Source organism: Xenopus laevis, chromosome 1S (assembly GCF_017654675.1).
Source record: "Xenopus laevis strain J_2021 chromosome 1S, Xenopus_laevis_v10.1, whole genome shotgun sequence".
Taxonomy (NCBI): domain Eukaryota; kingdom Metazoa; phylum Chordata; class Amphibia; order Anura; family Pipidae; genus Xenopus; species Xenopus laevis.
In genome coordinates, this window is record NC_054372.1 from 7132244 (window position 1) to 7150819 (window position 18576).

Sequence of the window (18576 nt, forward strand, 5' to 3'; positions counted from 1 at the left end):
GGTGATGATGTTGTGGGGAGGAGCTGATGACATTGTGGGGAGGAGCTGATTATGGTGCAGGGTTATGACATGGCGATAGACCAATCAATATGTCAATCTAGGAGAATCCTGCCCCATTTTCCTAATTTGCAATACAAGGCAGGTATTTTGACCCAGGCAACCGTGTTGAAGACCAGGTCAAAACCAAACAACCAGGGTGGCAACTCTAGTTGTAAATGAGCCATAGGGTGGTATACTGTAGCTCAAGGGTTCCTGTGTGTCAAAATGTACAATTCTGCATTTATTTAATTTTAAAAGGGCGGGATGAACAAACAGACACAATTAATAGTGTCGCACCATTTGGAAATGATCCCTAGAGATCATGTATTTTCATAGATGGTGGTAGCAGAAAGCAAATGATTGTGATCCAACCTCTGCTCCAGCTCTTCCTCTTCCTTTGTAGGTGCAGCTATGGGTTGTGTGACACAGCAGCCATACACCCCAACAGCCCAACAACAGCCATACACCCCAACACCCCCACACCCCAACAACAGCCATACTCCCCCCCCCCGGCCATCCATTAAATGTTGCCTTCCCAGGACTCTCTGATTCTGTTCATTTTAGATTTAAACCCCTTTTGAAAGTATTTTACTAGATATTTGTTTTTTTTGCTCACTAATGCTCCATGATAATATTTCTTATTAGTTCCAGCTCATTAATTCTGCTGCTGCACATATTTACATTTTCTGCAATCACAATCCGTAAATTGATATGAACAATAATTACTTCTCCCACACGCGTTTCAGCTATGCATGAGGGAAAAGCCGAATTCATTTCTTCTTTCTCATTCTTTGCTTTCTTATGGCTAGACATATTATATTTTTATAATTTATATAATTTTTTTAAATTAATATATATTTGAAATACTGAACTGATTCCACCAGCCTAAAGTTTCATTATCGATATGTCATGACCGGCTCCCAAACTCCAGAACAAGTGCTAGGCACCCTGGTATTGGCTCCCCTTCTGCCCGTAGCAGCCGCCTTTCACTTTGGGAGGAGCCCCCCGTAGCGATGGGCGAATTTATTCGCCAGGCACGAATTCACAGCAAATTTCCACATTTTGCCACCAGCAGATAAATTTGCGAATTTGCAGTGAAAATTTACAGACGAAAATTTGCCGGCATCAAATATTTTTGACGCCGGCGACATTTCCGACGCTGGCAATAGTTCAGACGCCGGCGACAATTAAACAATCAAACTATTAAACGGAAGCTCATTTACTTTAATGTCCGTTGAATTGTAGCCGGCATCGAAATTCACAGTTGCTCGTTTTTCGCCGGTTTCGACAAATTCACCCACCACTAGCCCTCCGCTTATTGGATGCCGCCAGGTCTTAATAAGAGAGGAGCCAAGCAAAAGTTCTGCAAAGGGGCATGATCGTTAAAATGTCTTCAGACAGAAGGCAGAGTTTCTTGGAATAGACAAAAAAGTCAGACAGGCCGGGTCGGTGCAGGCAGCGTTCAAGGATAGTCGGGCAGGCAAAGGTCAATACCGGTAGAATCAGAATAGTCAGGCAGGCAAGGGTCAAGATAATCAGAGTTCAGAGTAATCAGGCAGGCAAGGGTCAGATTTGGTGGAGTTCAAAATAGTCAGACAGGCAAGGATCAAAACTGGAATCAAACAAGACTAGAATCGCACCCAGATACTAACAAGTTAGACCTAACAACAGGCAATGAGTTTATGCTCAGAGCCCCTATTAATATTAGAATTTTGCGCCATTGAGATGACGTCATGCTGCTTGCGACACACCAAAACCCGTAAGTGCGCGGCAAACACCCTATAGTAGAACCAGTGATGGAAAGGAGAGCATCACCGTGGTCCACTAGACCACCAGGGTTAGTCTTCAAACAATATAACAGTAATTATACAGGACTTCTCTTTTGGCACAGGAGCTCCCCATTTTGGATCCTGTTAGAAGTAGGGATGCACTGAATCCACTATTTTGGATTCGGCCGAAACCCCCGAATCCTTCCCATATGCAAATTAGGGGTGGGAAGGGGAAAACCTTTTTTACTTCCTTGCTTTGTGACATAATTTCCTGCCCCGCCTCTAATTTGTATATGCAAATTAGGATTCGTATTCGGTTAGTCTGAATCCTGTTGAAAAAGGCCGAATCCTGGAAGAATCCTGAACTGAATCCTGGATTTGGTGCATCCCTACTTCTAAGACATCTGAGGCTTGAATCCAATAAATAATATAAAGGGACTCAGAGGCAATTAGGCAAAAAAAAAAGGTGAATGTATCCGATGCTTCCGCCCTTGCTGATATTACAAGGAATGTTGGCCAATGTTGCCGACTGTAAATATTGATCATAGAAAGCGGCATCAGTTGCATCAGGGGATGGGGATAGAATGGCAGCACTAGATTTAATGGATTTGTGCCAACTCTTCATTCATTCATTTGTTCTTTTCATTCTAAAGGTATTTCCTAAGATTAGTGTCGCCATTCTGTATCCCTTTGTCTCCTTTGAAGACAGACTTCTATTAAATCATTAAAAAAGGAAAATGCTTATAAAGGCTGCAATTATATTAAATCAAATGCATGTTTTCTGTGAATGTCATTCTGTGCTGGGTGCAGCGAGTGTTACACGAGTCTTATCTGCTCCGATTCAAACAAGGAAGGATTAAAGCAAATGCTCATTAATATGTATTATTTGGTGAGAGGGCACTTGCAAACTTTGTTGCTCAGGGATAAAACGTTATTACATTTTTTTAATTTCATGTTTTTAATATAATTTCATATAAAAAGTATTAAAAACTTTGAATGTGGTGTCCTATTTAACTCCTGCTCTTTCTCTAAATAAGTACATTTGAATTCATAAAGAACACAGTCGACGGGCCAAAAGCTGACATTTTAATCACTTCTTTCAGTTCTGCTCTTTAAATACTCTAAAATGCTATTTTACAATGGTGACATGATCTGGGTGGGGTGTGCCCCCATAGTTACACACCACTGGATAAAATGTTAGAATCTCAGCTGCCATAAAGCAGGACAGGACTGCTGCTTACAATGGGGATCAGATAGGATCTGTGCAGCCACTGGGACAGAATGCTCTGTTATACAGATAGCTAGAATCTCAGCTGCCATAAAGCAGGACAGGACTGCTGCTTACAATGGGGATCAGATAGGATCTGTGCAGCCACTGGGACAGAATGTTCTGTTATACAGATAGCTAGAATCTCAGCTGCCATAAAGCAGGACAGGACTGCTGCTTACAATGGGGATCAGATCTGTGCAGCCACTGGGACAGAATGTTCTGTTATACAGATAGCTAGAATCTCAGCTGCCATAAAGCAGGACAGGTCTGCTGCTTACAATGTGCCTCTGCTAATCTTTATCCTTATACAATAGGTGGTCGAGGGTCTAACGTAAAACAATTTCCCCTTGAGGGAGAAAAAAATGTATAAAAAAAACAGAAACCAACAATATTTTAATAAACTCCTCTTTTTTCTCCTTAAAGTGGACCTGTCACCCAGACACAAAAATCTGTATAATAAAAATCCTTTTTAAATTAAACATGAAATCCAATTTCTATTTTTTATTAAAGAATTTTTTTTATTAAAAAATCTCAGCTGTCAATCAAATATTGTCTGCCCCTCCTCTATGCCTTAGGCAATTACTTTCACTTTCCATTCAGCACTTCCTACATGTCACTGCTCTCCCCACATTCCCCCGTTCTCTTCACCATTTAATTGTGTAACCAGGACATGGGGATGGACATCAGGTCCCCCATTCTGGGGCACAAACAAGATTCTGAGATGATACAAGACTTGTCTTAATAACAGTAATAATAAAATGGCTCCTGCCTGCTTGTTATAATTATGAATTCCCAGACTGAAGGAAACACGATGCAAATCATTTATATTGTGTAATTAAAGTTTATTTTGCTTGACTAACATGATAAAATAGGATTTGGAATAATTTTTTTGGGTGACGGGTCCCCTTTAAGTAGAGCAAAAATAAAGGTCAGAAAAATGCACAGCGTGAGAAATATATTATTTTTTTTAGAAGGGAGTCTTTCAAATATTTATCCAGCATATGATTCAGCAAGCGCCTTCTGTATGGGGTTTAATGTCCTGAGGGACAGCCCCACTGCTGTACAACACTATCCCAGAAAAATATTACAGAAAATGTATAAACAATTCTCTTTTAATCTGGACATCGGCATGTAAAAACCTGATAAGAGACTATCCAGCACTCATGGCAGCAATCGTTCCTTGGGGGAATGGACGACAGCATTAAATATGCCATTACTTGAGAAGTGACAGATTCAAAAACGCCCATTTAAACAAATACCAGACATTTTTGTATTTTGTTTCAATGTCTCAAGCCAAATAGCTGGGTATATTTGTCACATTGATATCATCCACTCGCAGCATAGGAAAAAATTTAAAGGAGGACTGAACCTTAAAAATGAATGTGGCTAAAAATGGCATATTTTATATAGTGAACTTATTGCACGAGGCTAAAGTTTGAGCTTGTCAATAGCAGCAATGATCCAGGACTTCAAACTTGTCACAGGGGGTCACCATCTTGGAAAGTGTCTGTGACACTCACATGCTCAGTGGGCTCTGATTGGCTGTTGAGAAGCTAAGCTTAGGGCTCGTCACTAATTATCCAGCAGAAAATGAGCTTCCCTGGCTGTAATATAAGATGATGCTACAGGTTTGCTGATTATTCAATTCTGATGCTAATTGCACTGGTTTCTGTGCTGCCATGTAGTAATTATGTGTATTAATTACTAATCAGCCTTATATTGTGACATTTCTATTCTATGTGTACTGTATATTGTGAGTTGCTCCCTAAGCTCAGTAAGTGACAGCAGCACAGAGCGTGTGAATCAGTGAATCAGCAGAAAAGAAGATGGGGAGCTACTGGGGCATCTTTGGAGACACAGATCTTTACTGCTAAAGGGCTGTGGTTGCCTTGGGCTGGTACAGAAGCACAAAACATCATGTACAACATTTCTACCTACTTCTTTAGTTAGGCTTTAGTTCTCCTTTAGGGAAAAGATATTGCTAACTAGATAATGTCCACATTCCCATAATAGTTAACAGGAAAAAAAAGGGAACATGGAAATATAGCTACGGTAACATTCACGGTTATTAGACATTGACCAATAAGTTGACAGATTCATAAATCTTCCAATATTCTTGAAACTTGGTCTTAAAAAAATTTGTCGGGAAAAAAAATCCAAAAACATCTAAGACTCTGATTGGATTAAAAATGGTCCAATAAGATCAGCGCACCTCCCAGCTCACCTTGACAACTTTTCCTTGGTGAAGTTTTGTATTAAAGGCATTTGTGGTTTCTTCACTTAATACATTTTTAGAGCTTTTAAGAAATACAGAAAAACCCACAAATTTTCCGAGATTTGTGGAAAAAAAAAATCGCAATTAGATTGTTAGTAAATCAGCCCCTTAGTTTAGGCCAAAACATAGCGTTGGGTCATTCGATGATCTATCGGTTGGCCAGGATTTTCCAGTACTGAGCCAAAAGCCAACATCTTCTGCTAAAACATACCTTTATGCTTCATCTTTGAATGAATGAATTCTTGAAGGAAAATGGCTCGATTTCAAGGCTATATAAAGCTATTATAATTGACCTTCCTGCTCCATATGATAAAGGATATGCTAAATGGCAATCAATTCTGCCAACACTTGAAGGAGAATCTGTTATACATCAAATTATATTACTCTATTCTACTCAAAGACCAAAAGATGGAGACAATGGAGTTCGGTTGTGCCAAATACTCACTATCTGATCTCCTTTTCTCTATACATTTCATATGGTCTTGTCCCCATGTCAGAGAACATTTTACCATGGACTAAATATTTCCTAAGCTGAAATATGTCTGCTTTGTTTAATCAATAATATCCTGCTTAAAGGAGGAATAAAACCTGTAGAAGGAAAGTAGAAGGCCCCTGCATAGACCATCCTCCTTTCCAAGCGCATCAGCAGATTTCAGAAATATTTGGTGGCTGCCATCTTTGGGTACATTGATTGACTTGTTGGACTTGCAGTGCTTGTGCTCCAGCTTGGAGATAGGCAGTGATAGGATGGCCAAACATGGTGGCAAAAAGAACAGGAATATAGAATCACATTTTGGAGTCTGATGTAGAGGTCCGGTAGGATGGCCTCCTTTTAGGACAATCATCTGAACGTTGTAGATCTGCAGCTCCTGCTCTGTTGCAGTGAAAAATTGGTGAGAACAGATAATAAAACAGGTTTAATGGGTATTCTGAATTTCAGCGAGAAGGCGCTAAGCCTGATCTCAGTGATAATTAACAGAACATTGACCTTAGATATGGAATTAAAAAGGGACTACAGAAAATGAAAGAAAACACATTTCTCAAGGTTATAATAACATAAAGGCACGTCAGTCACATTTTATTAGGGATTTGAAAATGTAATTTCTAAAAGGAGAATTAAACCTTATGAATTTGTAAACTTCCTTTAAAATATTAACACTTCCCCATGCAAAGCTGCTCCGCCATTCAGGATTGATTCCCAGAATTCCAGTGTAGTTACACCCACTGCGTCTGATGCATTGAACACCATTGCTTGTGCCAACTGCAATTGATGACCATTCTCAGACTGATTAGTCTGTGGCGCCTATTGACGCAACTCACTCACAGTTTTGTGAATTCGCAGGAAATTCACAAGTTTTTCGGCAAAGCGAAACGGGAGAAATTCGCCCATCACTACCTGCCGCTAAAAGCTGCAACTCATTATGCTCCCAGAATGGAGTACAGTTATCCAGAATGCTCTGGACCATGGGTTTTCTGGATAAAGGATATTTCTGTAATTTGGATCTTCATACCTTATGTTGACTTAAAATAATATAAATAATAAAGCCAATAGTATTGTTTTGCCTCCAGTAAGGATGAACTGTATGTTAGTTATGATCAAGTACAAGGTACAGGTATGGGACCTGTAATCCAAAATACTCAGGACCTGAGGTTTTCCAGATAATGTATCTTTCCATAATTTGGATCTTCATACCTTAATTCTACTAGAAAATAATTTAAACATTAAATAAACCCAAGAGGCTGGTTTTCCTTCCAATAAGGATTAATTATATCTCAGTTGGGATCAAGTACAAGCTACTGTTTTATTATTACACAGAAAAAGGAAATAGTTTTTAGAAATTTGGATTATTTGGATAAAATGGGAGATGGCCTTTCTGTAATTTGGAGCCTTCTGGATAACATGTTTCTGGATAACGGATCCCATACCTGTACTGTTTTTTTATTACAGAGAAAAAAAAAATGTTTTTTAAATGTAAGTTATTTGATTATAATGGAGTCTATGTCAGATGGCCTTCCTGTAATTCGGACCTTTTTGGGTAACAGATTTCACATACCTGTATAAATATGGATATAAGCTGCAGGTCCGCAATTAGAAATCTCGGGCCCCGTACAACAACATTTTTGGGGCCCCCTGGGCAGTGCCCAAGATGTCGCCCAAGCCCCACTCCGCCCAAAGACCACACAGACATCAGCACTAAAAAAGTAACCCCCCTCCACACACAAGTTATAAAAAGCTATTGATGGTAAGGGCCCCCTTATAAGTTAAAAAAAAACATTGGTTCCAGGGCCCCCCTTACAAGTTAAAAAAAAATTGGGGCCCCAAAAAACATTTGTTGAAAAACTTTGGTGCCAGGGCCCCCCTTACAAGTTAAAAAAAATTAGGCCCCAAAAAATATTTATTAAAAAAACATTGGCGCCAGGGCCCCCCTTACAAGTTAAAAAAAATTGGGGCCCCAAGAAATATTTTTTAAAAAAACATTGGTGGCACGGGCCTATTAGAATATTAAAATAATATATTGGTGGCCAGGGGATTTAAAAAAAACCCCAAAAATTGGTGTTCAGTAGAATTGAACTTGTGGCTTCAGGACTTCAACTTTGCCTCCTTTCGTGACTTTGGGTCTTTTCACTGCTTCGGGGCTTCAGCTTCGGCTGTTTTCGTGGCTTAGGGTCCTTCGGCTTTTCGGCACTTCCGCTGTCTGGGACTTCAAAAATGGCCGCACGGCTTTGGCGCTCTCAAGGGGGGCCCGGCTCTTTCAAAACTGCAGTACTGCCAGGCCCCCTTTCATGCCTTTGCCCGGGACACTTGTCCCCCCTGTCCCCCCCTGATGGCTGCCCTGATTACCTGCATACAAGTATGGGATCTGTCATCCAGAAAGCTCCACTTTACGGAAAGCTCCTCTCCCATAGACTCCTTTGTATCCAAATAATCCAAATTTTTTAAAAAGGATTTCATTTTTCTTTATAATAATAAAACAGTCGCTCAGGGCCGGATTTACATAGTGGGCCCCCTAAGCCCTCTACCATTCGTCTCCCCTTTCCCCTCAAGGGGGACAGGAGCAATTGGGATTGGTGCACGGGAAATGTAAAGCATCTCCAACGCAACCCCAGTGTTTTTGAACCAATGTGGGTGTGGTTGGGCAGCATGTCGCCCCCCCTAAGATCCTGCCGCCCTAGGCCCGGGCCTAGGTGGCCTTTCCCACGGCAGTGGGCCTAGGGGCGCCCACTATGTAAATCCGGCCCTGGTTACAACGTATCTTAGTTGCACCTGATGGGTGTTCTGGGCTCTCTGCCAAAAGCCAATTAAGTTAGAAACGTTGTATCATTTTCTGGCTGTTCAGTGCAGAGAAAAACGGGACTTTCAAGTAAAAACGCAGAACTGTGGGTTCAGTCAAAAGCGGGACTTTCCTGGGACAGTTGGGAGGTTTGCTCTTTACAGAAAAGTTCCGGCTTATCTTCGCCTTTCCAAACTGCCATTCGGTTTAGCTGTATGTAACATAGTTCATTTATTGATACGAATATTCACAGGATATTTCTGATTTGCTAAAGGTGACAGGAATTATGGGAAGAGTAGACTTTGGGCTGTACCAACAACATTTACCAGGAGTGCGACATAAAGACGTGTTAATGTTATTGTTTATTAGGACCAAACCAGGTTAGAAATGATTTTTGACAGAAGTTAAATCTTTTTCTTTCATATAAAAGACTAAACCAGTGGGAAATATTGACCAGATTGTATTTCTGTCATGGACTTTCCCTAAACCCCCTTGTGAATTCAGCTTAATTGTCTGGTCCCTCTACAGTGCATGAAGATCTATGGGAGTGCTAAGAAGAGTCCTGGCACTGTTCTATTCAAGAGACAGTTTCATATTCTGTTCTAATTGTGAATTTCTGCTCTACATTATCCCCTGCTATGGTAGTTGTGTGGTAACTGTACTGAGTTTGCACTGCAGGATTGCTCCGGTTTCTAGTGAAGCCCCTGCAGGGCACATGGTACAGCCCAAGATGGCTGCTGTAGCATAATCCACACAGTACCCTGTTATGTCATTAGGATTCTCTTATCACTATGGTTGGCACTTTTTGTCCAATCTGACTCTGGGCAGGGGGCGAGGAAGTGACTTCACGCTGGGGCGTTACATGATATCAGGGGTGGGGCAATGACGTGGCGATCAACTATTGGCCAATCGCTGCATCAATCATATTCATTCCTGCCCGGTTTTCCTAATTTGAAAAACCAGGCAGGCAGGCAGTTTTGACCCAGGTAGCCCTTCAAAAAACCAGGCAACCCTACTGATTTGGTTAAGCAGGATTCGGTGCACTGGTATCCACTAAAATGTAGTTTCCCAAATGCGAAGAAAACAGTATATGGTGTAGTATGTCTTATACACTTGAAATATGAGTACTAAGAACTACTCACAAATGCATTGCTTGGGTGCAGACATATATGTTGTCTTTCTGCGGGTGTTGTAGCCCTGAAATACAAAGGCTTCGGATAGTGTTATATTGCGGGAATTTAGGAATGGCCCTGTGGGCTGTTTGCACTTACCGAGCGGTAGTGAGAAGGGAGATTTGATGGTTAGAGAGGATTTATCCGTCTCTCTCTGGAGGTCGCCGCCTTTCAGCCTTCAGAGGATCGTAGAAGTGGCGGAGTTGTGCAGAGATGTATATGTATTCTATAGAAGTTACACATAAATATATAAGCATTTTCTATAGCACACTTATTCTTCAGTGGTGGCCATCTTTATTGAATGAACTAGGGGTAGGCAGAAGAGGTAGCTGCTAGGGCGCAATGATAGGGGGGCGCTGAGCAGCTACCTCTAAAATTGTCTTCTGCCTACCCCTAGTCTGCACCCCTCAGGCTTACTCACCTTCCTTCCCTTTGTCATATACCCCTCCGTTGTTCTCCCTCCCTCCTGTCACCCTCCCATCGCTCTCCCCTCCTCTCCATCACTCTCCCCTCCATCACTCTCCCCTCTCTCCCCTCCATCACTCTCCCCTCTCTCCCCTCCATCACTCTCCCCTCCCTCCCCTCCATCACTCTCCCCTCTCTCCCCTCCATCACTTTCCCCTCTCTCCCCTCCCTCCCCTCCATCACTCTCCCCTCCATCACTCTCCCCTCTCTCCCCTCCATCACTCTCCCCTCTCTCCCCTCCCTCCCCTCCATCACTCTCCCCTCTCTCCCCTCCATCACTCTCCCCTCTCTCCCCTCCATCACTCTCCCCTCTCTCCCCTCCCTCCCCTCCATCACTCTCCCCTCTCTCCCCCCCTCCGTCACTCTAATAATTTGAATCTTCATACCCTAAATCTACTAGAAAATCATATAAACATTAAATAAACCCAATAGGCTGTTTTTGCTTCCAATAAGGATTAATTATATCTTAGTTGGGATCAGGCAATCTGTGGGTTCTGGCAAATGCCAGAGGGGCTGCTATAAGGTCCCATAGCAAGTCAGTATTTAGTGGGCGGGCGGGGGCTGTTTGGGCTTCCATGTGGGCTTATTGGGCCTCTGTGTACCTGAAATACCAGGGCCTATTTTGATTCTCAGTCTGGACCTGGTTGGGGTCAAGTACAAGCTAATGTTTTATTATTACACAGAAAAAGGATTGCATACCTGTATATGAGAGTCTGGCCAGCCTTCTATAGATACTCTGTCATATAACCCATATAGTGGGCTTTATATTAGTCCCAGCTTGGATACCACATATGGTTTCTTTCTGTCTGTCTGTAATGTGTATCTTTCTGTCTGTCTGTAATGGGTATCTAGCTGGGACTGCTGGCTACACCTGGACTGAATACAGTGTAATGTGATTTATTTTGATTTCTTTGGATGTAAAAGAATTATCTGCTCCATCTGGAATTCACATTCTTCTGGGAGTTGCAACTCAGTAAGAGCCAGAGGGGAGGCACATTTTATATATATCTATATATATCTATATTTATACTGATTTGGGGGCCCTAATGGTATGCTGGCTGACTGTGACTTCTTTCGAAATGTACTTATATAGGTCTGAACCAGTGTAAAATAATGGTGGCAAAGCTGGCGTTCATATGGTGTAAAATAAAACACACCTTGATAAATTTGCCATTTATTTTACACAGCTTTTTACACAGTTATTTTTTTTTTTTTGGCGAATTTCGTTATCAGCAGCTTAATAAATAGGCCCCTAAGTGAGCGTACTGATAAAGCCTGTCGTGGGACGCATAGAGCTACGACCTTCGAGATGTTGGTAGCACCAGCGTTTCCCTGTGTTTATATTTGCATTTGCGCACAATTTAGAACAGGAGGTGGGACTACACAGGTGATTTTCATCAGATTTTGTGGGTCAGATTTTATCTAATCTTGTCACACAACAGAATAAGATTTTGCATGATCCAACAATATTTGATTCCTATAAGGCTTCCTGCGTCTGCATCCATCAGTCGTGTTGCGTCGGATTAACGCTGCGAATTCACCCGACATTGCTTTCACTTACCTTGTTTTATGTTGCATCTCATTTGACGCCTGAGTTTTTGCACAGTGCGTCGGATCGCTCCAAAATTGTCCGTGTAGTCCTACCCTAAGTTACAATGTTAAGTTGGATCAGATCAGATGTTGGATGGTGTTGTTTGTTCATGCATCTACATCCGACATTCAATTGATCTCAATGAGAAAAAAAGGTTGGTCGGACACTATCAGATTATATCTCGTTGGATGAAGACGGAGCATGTTGCGTTCCCATCCGACAGGTGTGTTGCTCATTATATTTTGACCCATAAGACTACATGTGACTTGTAGGATGTTTTCTGTAGATCCAACACCATTTCCCATGTATTTTATCTGTAAGTGCATGAAGCACCTTTGAATGGATATGTTCAATGATATTTTTGTGCATGAGTCCAACTGCGGAAGCTTTCATAAGTGAGTCCTTTCATTTTATCTTATTTTATTTAAAATGCCACTGTAATTTGTGTTTTTCATGGGGAAATTGGATGAGTATTATTTTTTTTACCCCTTCAATAGAGCTATCAATCAGCAAGAGAGAAGGCACTCGATTGCTACCTGGAAACACCAGCTGTAGATAGATGGAAACAGTGCAGCTTATTATGGATGGAGTTTTCCATAAAGGATACATAGTGGCTCAGCATTAGTCAAGCCTGTGTGCAGGTCTAGTTGAGATCTCGCCATCACTAGGAAAGAAGACTGACAAATGACAGTAATTAACTATGATAGGCCAACATGATGCTTTTAGGATAACTCTAGCTATATCTATATCTCCTCTCCTGACCTCAACCCGGATCTCTTAACGTGAGTCTATTTTTGCTTGTCAACACTACATTATATTAAACCTCTCTAATACAAAAATAAGTCTCTTTCACCACCCAACACCCATAACATCCCAAGTGTCAATTACTATAACTACTCCGTTGTCACCCCATCTTCCCAGTGCCTTGGGTTTATTATTAATCATGCTATGTCCTTCTCACATTCTATCAATAACTACATCATGTCACAATATTTCCAAAATAAGATCATCTATCTCCCAGGATGCTAGAAAAATTTGGATTCAATATCTTATCATGTCACATATTGACTTCTGAAAATTGACTTTCTCTCTGCCCAACGTCTCCTAAATCTGGTATCCGTTCTTATCTTTCAAAATGATTTTTGTCTTTCATCCTTTGTAATGTTTTTCTTTCTTCTCCCTCTTTGTTTAAGATAATGGGGCAGATGTATCAAGGGTCGAATTTCGAGGGGTTAAATCCCTCGAAATTCGACTGGGGAATAGAATCGAATAGGCAATTCGGGCGAATTTACGCGCTGGTGGATAGTCGAATGGGTGAATATTTGGCAGACGAATAGGCGCACGATCGAATATTCGATCAAAGGATTTTCATTCGATCGAATGATCGATCAAATGCCTTTTTAATCGAATGTATAAAACAAGCCTATGGGACTTTCCCATAGGCTTTTAAAGCAATTTGGTAGGTTTTAGGTGGCGAAGTAGACAGTCGAAGTATTTTTAAAAGAGACAGTACTTCGACTATCGAATGGGCGAATAGTCGCAGCGTTTTTGTGCTCGATCTATTCGAATGATTCTACTCAGGCGAATTTACGCCAATTCGATAGTCGAGGAGCACAAAAAACGACTCGAAATTCAAGCTTTTTTCCCTCTATTCATTCACCCGAGCTTAGTGAATGGGCCCCAATGTGTCTTGGTGGATTACAGTTATATAAACCTAATCTCAATAGATCTGTAATCCACTAATGCTTAGCCCTTATCACTCAGCATGTACAATATGAATATCTCAGGCTCATTTGGCATAAAACTAACTGCCCATTTCTCTCTGTCTGTCCCCTAGAGCTACGTGGTTTTCTCCCTCTCCCAAGCAAAGCTCTTTACCTTTCCACCATACACTAATGGCTTCCACCTCTCCCCTCACTGCTCTCTGTCTATTACCCAAGATAAGGAATGATTTTCACCCTTGGCTCTGTGCCTATACCTGTATTGAGGGATGTTTTTTAACATATCCCACCCACCTTCTCTATCTCTCTCAATAAGAGACTATATGGGGCAGATTTACTAAAGGGCGAAGTGACTTACCGTTTTCAGGGACTATGCCGATTTACTAACAGGTGCAGGCGTCACTTCACTAGCGAAGGAAATAGACGCTAGCGGTGATTCACACTCTATCGCCAGGTGAACTTTCGCTCTGGCGAATGGACGCAAATCCACTAAGATTTTACTGAACGTTTACTAGATTAGCCTTCACCAGCTCAGACCAGGCGAAGTTCACTGGAGTGCACAGATCTTCCTCAATCTTCTATCACTTACATCATATTTTTTAGTGGAAAGTGATAGGCTGCAAAAGTCCTTAAAATGTTTTTTGGGTAACAAGATCCCCCCATATATTTTCTAACATATGGAACATTAACTATACACTGGGCTCATGTGTAGGGCATTATAACAACTCTATTGTCTTTATTAAGGTTCCCTGGATTTGTGTAATGTAATGTATTTGCTGCATAATGTATTTGCTACATATACGTCCATTCCACATTAAATTCGCCGACGTATTCAAATTAGCCTGAGCGAAGACCTCTAACGAAGTTGCGCTAGGCCAGCGTTTGGTGCCCTGGACGCAACTTCGCATTTTAGTAAACTAGCGTAGTGAGAGCGAATTTTTGACTGGCGAAGTGTTGCGATGGGTGCGAAGTCATCGCTGGCGAATTTTCACCGCTTAGTAAATTTACCCCTATGTGGTCTGTATTTCTTATTTGCACAAACCTTAAAGCTGAAACAAATCAACTGGAAGTTGGTCGAAACTCATATCATACAGTTTCAAACAATCCAATGTTATTGACACCTAGGGGCCGATTCACTAAGGGTCGAATATCAAGGGTTAATTAACCCTCGATATTCGACTGGGAATTAAAATCCTTCGACTCCGAATATTGAAGTCGAAGGATTTAGCGCAGATAGTTAGATCGAACGATCGAAGGATAATTCCTTCGATCGAACGATAAAATCCTTCGAATCGATTCGAAGGATTTTAATCCAACGATCGAAGGAATAGTCTTCGATCAAAAAAACTTAGGACCTTCCCCATAGGCTAACATTGAGTTCGGTAGCTTTTAGGTGGCGAACTAGGGGGTCAGTACTTCGACTATCGAATGGTCAAATAGTCGAACGATTTTTAGTTTGAATCCTTCGATTCGTATGTCGTAGTCGTAGTCGAAAGTCGAAGTAGCCCATTCGATGGTCGAAGTAGCCCAAAAAAAACTTCGAAATTCGAAGTTTTTTTACTTCAAATCCTTCACTCGAAGTTAGTGAATCGGCCCCTTAGAAACCAACCTCAGCTGTCCACCATCTTGTTCTGCTGTTGATACAGTTTGACAGGTAGGTGATTGATCGGGAACAGTAGGCTGTCACTATATAACAGATAAAAGAAAATGGCAATTACAGAGTAATAACCTAGCCAATAACTAATAAGCAACTCATTTTAATCTGACTACTATAAGATGGTTGCTGTGGGTAAGTGCACTGGTTCAACTCCGCTTTAAAGGGGACCTGTCACCCTCAGAAATAATTCCAAATCCTATTTTTAAATCATTTTAAATAAAAAAAAAATTTGCCAAGCAAAAACTTAACTCCCACTATATAAATTATTTAAATCTTGGTTCTTTTAGTCTTGGAATTCCCAATCAAGCAGGCAGGTGCCATTTTGTAAAGACTGTTATTAGGCCAACTTTTTTACCCATGAGCCACATTCAGTTGCAAAAAGAGTCAGGAAGCAACACAAGCATGAAAACTGTTTCTGTGTGGTGCAAAATAAGTACAGTGATTTGCCATTTGGTAGCCCCTATGAGGACTACAGGAGACTCTGTTTGGCAGTGCACCTGGTTTTTATGCAACCAAAACTTCTCTCCAAGCCTGGAATTCAAAAATAAGCACCTGCCTTGAGGCCATTGGGAGCAACATCCAAAGGTTTGGTGAGCAACGTGTTTTTCAAAAGCCACTGGTTGGGGATCACTGGCCTAAGGCATAATGGGACCCCACGACCCGGGTAGGGGTAGCAGGGCCTTGACGGGTCTTAGGAGTGCGCCGGCCCCGCCCCTTTTTTCTATCGTAAGCGGTGATTGGCTGGAGGGACCCTGGGCTTGCGGTTCCTGTAGGAGAAGAGAGGATACTTACATTCGGCGCCGGGACGTGGAGGCGACAGGACGCAGCATCCCGCCCTCCCTCCCGTAGATGGGTGGTTTCAGTCGCAGTTGGCGGAGGGTACCTTTATAAGGACCCCCAGGGGAAGTTAAAAGGGGGTATTTCAAAGTGAGTGGAAGTAGCAAGGTAGGCCTGGGTCCTCATGGGAATGTAGGCAGCCCGGTTTAGGGCTTAGGAGAATGGAACAGGAACCTACCTTTGCAGTTGGGGTACAGCCACCCCACCCCCCATTCCCCACCCCCCGGGTGGGGGAATAATATTATAATGTTATGTGATAAAGGTAAAAGGTTTGTTATACAAACGGTTAGTAAAAGGTTAAAAATGTTATACATGTTATTTATTCTTATTACTGTGTTAAAATAAACAACTGCGGCCATCTCTTTCCCAACCAGTGGTGTGTGTATGTATTATTTGGGGATGGAAGGTATGTGTTTGGAGGGGCGAAAGGGAAAGGTGCAGAATCGACGCTGCAACCATCAAGGCAGGTAATATATGATTGACAGCTGAGAATTTTTAAACACATTTACAACAGGTAGGGATGTTTTAATAATTTCATGTTTAATTTGACAATGACTTTTTTATACAGAAATGTATGTCTGGTGACAGGTCCCCTTTAAATCTACGGCACAATTGGATCAGTAACAGACTGAGACCAGGAGCCCACTGCCTTCTCAAACTGCATCATAAACTCAACAAATACGCAGAATTTCTTTCCCTCCTGTATTTATTCTTTCCCATTATAAATGATATATCTAGTTATTAAATGCCGTATTTGTAATAAACGTCAGCCATGTGCCATTCGCAAGAGACAAGTCCAACTTCTATTGTCAGACAATCTAAACATACGACCCACAACACTTTCCATTCACAAATGAACTCACTTTATCAGTCCTAAAAGGAAGGATTTGCTTTGCCTGCAGTCATTCACATTCACTTTACTCGTATAGACCTTTCCAGGCTCAGCTACTAATTCCAGCCACGGCAGTAGCAAACATAAATCAATGAGAACTTCTCCTTACAAGAAACAGGTTACTGTGCGGAGCTGATTTATTGGTGGATAAATATTCACTGGTAGCAAAAGTCATGGCATTATAGTCATAGTAAAATGACAAACAAATACCATGAAATATATTAAAATACATGGAACATAGGGGTTCCTTTTGTAGTTGTGGACATAAAACTTCAAGCCAGAGAGAATAATTAAGCCACTACCCCACCAACAGTGCAGTGGGGACCCAACTAGAAATGACCATTTCCATTCATTCTACTCCTCTGAAGAACATGAGTGCAGTGGAGTAACTAGATGCTACTGGGCCCCACAGCAAATTAATTATAGGGCCCCCAACATTTCCAGAGGTTGTCCTGTTTTACCAATATATATTGATATTTCTCATTAATTAGGGCCTCATAGGCCCCCTATACCTCCTGGGCCCCCCTGCAGGCGCAGGGTCTGCTTCCTCTGTAGTTATGCCCCTACATGAGGGTATAGGGTCCCAGGAACACCAGAGATCAGCGACCAAAGATTGAAATAGGTTGGTGGGAAGAAGTTCAGTACCACGTTATGGTATTTGTGGGATCTTTAAATGCCTGCTGTTTTTTCCATGCAGTGGCAGAACTAGTAGTGAATTGATGCGAAACTCATTGAAGTCAATGGGCGTCAAAATAATTTTGACGCACGCCAATCTTGGCGCAAGCATTGATATTTATATACGCGCGACTATTTGGTCGAAATGCATTAAAGTCAATGGGCGTCCAAAGAATTTTGAAGCATGACAATTTTTATTAGGGATGCACCGAATCTAAGATTCGGTTCGGATTAGGCCAAATCCTTCTGCCCGGGCGAACCGAATCCAAATCCTAATTTGCATATGTAAATTAGGGACGGGGAAGGAAATCTTGTGACTTTTTGTCATAAAACAAGGAATTAAAAAATGTTTTCCCCTTCCCACCCCTAATTTGCATATGCAAATTAGGATTTGATTCGGTATTCGGCTGAATCTTTCGAGAAGGATTCGATTCGGGGGTTCAGCCGAATCCAAAATAGTGGATTCAGCGCATCCCCAATTTTTCGCCCATTGCAAATAACTAGGGATGCACCGAATCCACTTTTTTGGATTCAGCCGAACCCCCGAATCCTTCACGAAAGATTCGGCCGAATACCGAACCGAATCCGAACCCTAATTTGCATATGCAAATTAGGGGTGGGACGGGGAAAACATTTTTTACTTCCTTGTTTTCTGACAAAAAGTCACGCAATTTCCCTCCCGCCCCTAATTTGCATATGCAAATTAGGATTCAGATTCGGTTCGGCCAGGCAGAAGGATTCGGCCGAATCCGAATCCTGCTGAAAAAGGCCGAATCCTGGCCGAATCCCGAACCGAATCCTGGATTCGGTGCATCCCTACAAATAACTAGATATTACTGGGCCCCACATCAAATTATTTTTCAGACACCAAAAATGTTTAGAGGTTGACCCGTTTTACCAATATTTATTGAAACTGTATATGAATTCGGGCCTCATGGCCC